The following is a 5000-nucleotide window of genomic DNA, read 5'->3' on the forward strand; positions in this document are numbered from 1 at the left end:
CGACGGCGGCCACCACCATGCCGCTGCCCACAACGGGTGACACCAACCCAAGTTGGTGGATCACCCATGTGTGGGCGTTTTGACTTGCCCCACCACAAAGCAAGCCAAAACAGGGGGGAATGAAGGGACCGCACCAGAATTTTCCATGGTGCAAGAGCTGGCTGCATTGAGGAACACCCCCCCCCCTATAATAGCTAAATATGCAAAAGCCACTTTTGTACAAGTAGATACACTTTTTTTGAGTAGACATAAGTTCTGTTTTGGGACCTAGAGAACGAATTTTCACGAGATTTTTTGCAGGGATCCTCATAAAAATGGTACAACATTGCCTGCAAAAAATTAGAATTTTTCGACATGGGGAAGTATTTTTTTTATTTTTCCAAAGACCCGAAATGTGGAAAATCGGGAAAAATGGAAAAACGTATCTAGACACCGTATTTTTGCGTGATTTTTTCCAGTCCATCCCATAATAATATCAAGAAGGTGCCCACCAAGTTTCGTTAGGATTGGCCAAGGTTTCGAATTTTCATGAATTTTTTTCAAAACCCTCTATTTTCCAACATTTCAAAAATTCAAAACCACATCAAGATGGCTTGGTTTTGATACCAAACTTTCTAGACCTCATTCTGCATGCATTTGTGACACTTTCCAACCAACAAAACTCAAAAACCACCACTTTGAAAATTTCATGATTCTTGGCACACCACCAAGTCACAAAATCAAGCCAAAACACCAAAATCTTGGAACTTGGCTATGCACCAACCATGCCAAGATCAATTCCTTTTGATCCCAAACTTCTCCCACATCACTTTGAAGGCATTTGTGAGGATTGAGTCCAGCCACTTTTCCAAAACCATGATTTTCGTTTTTCACCAAAATCACCACCAAGTCACAAAATCAAGCCAAAACTCCAAAATCATGGAACTTGGCTATGCACCAACCATGCCAAGATCAATTCCTTTTGATCCCAAACTTCTCCCACATCACTTTGAAGGCATTTGTGAGGATTGAGTCCAGCCAGTTTTCCAAAACCAACATTTTCGTTTTTCACCAAAATCACCACCAAGCCACAAAATCAAGCCAAAAATCCAAAATCATGGAACTTGGCTATGAACCAACCATGCCAAGATCAATTCCTTTTGATCCCAAACTTCTCCCACATCACTTTGAAGGCATTTGTGAGGATTGAGTCCAGCCACTTTTCCAAAACCATGATTTTCGTTTTTCACCAAAATCACCACCAAGTCACAAAATCAAGCCAAAAATCCAAAATCATGGAACTTGGCTATGCACCAACCATGCCAAGATCAATTCCTTTTGATCCCAAACTTCTCCCACATCACTTTGAAGGCATTTGTGAGAATTGAGTCCAGCCACTTTTCCAAAACCATGATTTTCGTTTTTCACCAAAATCACCACCAAGTCACAAAATCAAGCCAAAAATCCAAAATCATGGAACTTGGCTATGCACCAACCATGCCAAGATCAATTCCTTTTGATCCCAAACTTCTCCCACATCACTTTGAAGGCATTTGTGAGGATTGAGTCCAGCCAGTTTTCCAAAACCAACATTTTCGTTTTTCACCAAAATCACCACCAAGCCACAAAATCAAGCCAAAAATCCAAAATCATGAACTTGGCTATGCACCAACCATGTCAAGATCAATTCCTTTTGATCCCAAACTTCTCACACATCACTTTGAAGGCATTTGTGAGGATTGAGTCCAGCCAGTTTTCCAAAACCATGATTTTCGTTTTTCACCAAAATCACCACCAAGCCACAAAATCAAGCCAAAACACCAAAATCATGAACTTGGCTATGCACCAACCATGTCAAGATCAATTCCTTTTGATCCCAAACTTCTCCCACATCACTTTGGAGGCATTTGTGAGGATTGAGTCCAGCCAATTTTCCAAAACCAACATTTTCGTTTTTCACCAAAATCACCACCAAGTCACAAAATCATGAACTTGGCTATGCACCAACCATGTCAAGATCAATTCCTTTTGATCCCAAACTTCTCCCACATCACTTTGAAGGCATTTGTGAGGATTGAGTCCAGCCAGTTTTCCAAAACCATGATTTTCGTTTTTCACCAAAATCACCACCAAGTCACAAAATCAAGCCAAAACACCAAAATCATGGAACTTGCTATGCACCAACCATGCCAAGATCAATTCCTTTTGATCCCAAACTTCTCCCACATCACTTTGAAGGCATTTGTGAGGATTGAGTCCAGCCAGTTTTCCAAAACCATGATTTTCGTTTTTCACCAAAATCACCACCAAGTCACAAAATCAAGCCAAAAATCCAAAATCATGGAACTTGGCTATGCACCAACCATGCCAAGATCAATTCCTTTTGATCCCAAACTTCTCCCACATCACTTTGAAGGCATTTGTGAGGATTGAGTCCAGCCAGTTTTCCAAAACCAACATTTTCGTTTTTCACCAAAATCACCACCAAGCCACAAAATCAAGCCAAAAATCCAAAATCATGAACTTGGCTATGCACCAACCATGTCAAGATCAATTCCTTTTGATCCCAAACTTCTCACACATCACTTTGAAGGCATTTGTGAGGATTGAGTCCAGCCAGTTTTCCAAAACCATGATTTTCGTTTTTCACCAAAATCACCACCAAGCCACAAAATCAAGCCAAAACACCAAAATCATGGAACTTGGCTATGCACCAACCATGTCAAGATCAATTCCTTTTGATCCCAAACTTCTCCCACATCACTTTGAAGGCATTTGTGAGGATTGAGTCCAGCCAGTTTTCCAAAACCAACATTTTCGTTTTTCACCAAAATCACCACCAAGCCACAAAATCAAGCCAAAAATCCAAAATCATGAACTTGGCTATGCACCAACCATGTCAAGATCAATTCCTTTTGATCCCAAACTTCTCCCACATCACTTTGGAGGCATTTGTGAGGATTGAGTCCAGCCAATTTTCCAAAACCAACATTTTCGTTTTTCACCAAAATCACCACCAAGTCACAAAATCATGAACTTGGCTATGCACCAACCATGTCAAGATCAATTCCTTTTGATCCCAAACTTCTCCCACATCACTTTGAAGGCATTTGTGAGGATTGAGTCCAGCCAGTTTTCCAAAACCATGATTTTCGTTTTTCACCAAAATCACCACCAAGTCACAAAATCAAGCCAAAACACCAAAATCATGGAACTTGCTATGCACCAACCATGCCAAGATCAATTCCTTTTGATCCCAAACTTCTCCCACATCACTTTGAAGGCATTTGTGAGGATTGAGTCCAGCCAGTTTTCCAAAACCATGATTTTCGTTTTTCACCAAAATCACCACCAAGTCACAAAATCAAGCCAAAACACCAAAATCATGGAACTTGCTATGCACCAACCATGCCAAGATCAATTCCTTTTGATCCCAAACTTCTCCCACATCACTTTGAAGGCATTTGTGAGGATTGAGTCCAGCCAGTTTTCCAAAACCAACATTTTCGTTTTTCACCAAAATCACCACCAAGCCACAAAATCAAGCCAAAAATCCAAAATCATGAACTTGGCTATGCACCAACCATGTCAAGATCAATTCCTTTTGATCCCAAACTTCTCACACATCACTTTGAAGGCATTTGTGAGGATTGAGTCCAGCCAGTTTTCCAAAACCATGATTTTCGTTTTTCACCAAAATCACCACCAAGCCACAAAATCAAGCCAAAACACCAAAATCATGAACTTGGCTATGCACCAACCATGTCAAGATCAATTCCTTTTGATCCCAAACTTCTCCCACATCACTTTGGAGGCATTTGTGAGGATTGAGTCCAGCCAATTTTCCAAAACCAACATTTTCGTTTTTCACCAAAATCACCACCAAGTCACAAAATCATGAACTTGGCTATGCACCAACCATGTCAAGATCAATTCCTTTTGATCCCAAACTTCTCCCACATCACTTTGAAGGCATTTGTGAGGATTGAGTCCAGCCACTTTTCCAAAACCATGATTTTCGTTTTTCACCAAAATCACCACCAAGTCACAAAATCAAGCCAAAACACCAAAATCATGGAAATTGGCTATGCACCAACCATGTCAAGATCAATTCCTTTTGATCCCAAACTTCTCCCACATCACTTTGAAGGCATTTGTGAGGATTGAGTCCAGCCAGTTTTCCAAAACCAACATTTTCGTTTTTCACCAAAATCACCACCAAGCCACAAAATCAAGCCAAAAATCCAAAATCATGAACTTGGCTATGCACCAACCATGTCAAGATCAATTCCTTTTGATCCCAAACTTCTCACACATCACTTTGAAGGCATTTGTGAGGATTGAGTCCAGCCAGTTTTCCAAAACCATGATTTTCGTTTTTCACCAAAATCACCACCAAGCCACAAAATCAAGCCAAAACACCAAAATCAGGAACTTGGCTATGCACCAACCATGTCAAGATCAATTCCTTTTGATCCCAAACTTCTCCCACATCACTTTGGAGGCATTTGTGAGGATTGAGTCCAGCCAATTTTCCAAAACCAACATTTTCGTTTTTCACCAAAATCACCACCAAGTCACAAAATCATGAACTTGGCTATGCACCAACCATGTCAAGATCAATTCCTTTTGATCCCAAACTTCTCCCACATCACTTTGAAGGCATTTGTGAGGATTGAGTCCAGCCAGTTTTCCAAAACCATGATTTTCGTTTTTCACCAAAATCACCACCAAGTCACAAAATCAAGCCAAAACACCAAAATCATGGAACTTGGCTATGCACCAACCATGTCAAGATCAATTCCTTTTGATCCCAAACTTCTCCCACATCACTTTGAAGGCATTTGTGAGGATTGAGTCCAGCCAGTTTTCCAAAACCAACATTTTCGTTTTTCACCAAAATCACCACCAAGCCACAAAATCAAGCCAAAAATCCAAAATCATGAACTTGGCTATGCACCAACCATGTCAAGATCAATTCCTTTTGATCCCAAACTTCTCCCACATCACTTTGAAGGCAT

Source organism: Phaseolus vulgaris, chromosome 6, assembly GCF_051622355.1.
Source record: "Phaseolus vulgaris cultivar YP4 chromosome 6, ASM5162235v1, whole genome shotgun sequence".
Classification (NCBI taxonomy): domain Eukaryota; kingdom Viridiplantae; phylum Streptophyta; class Magnoliopsida; order Fabales; family Fabaceae; genus Phaseolus; species Phaseolus vulgaris.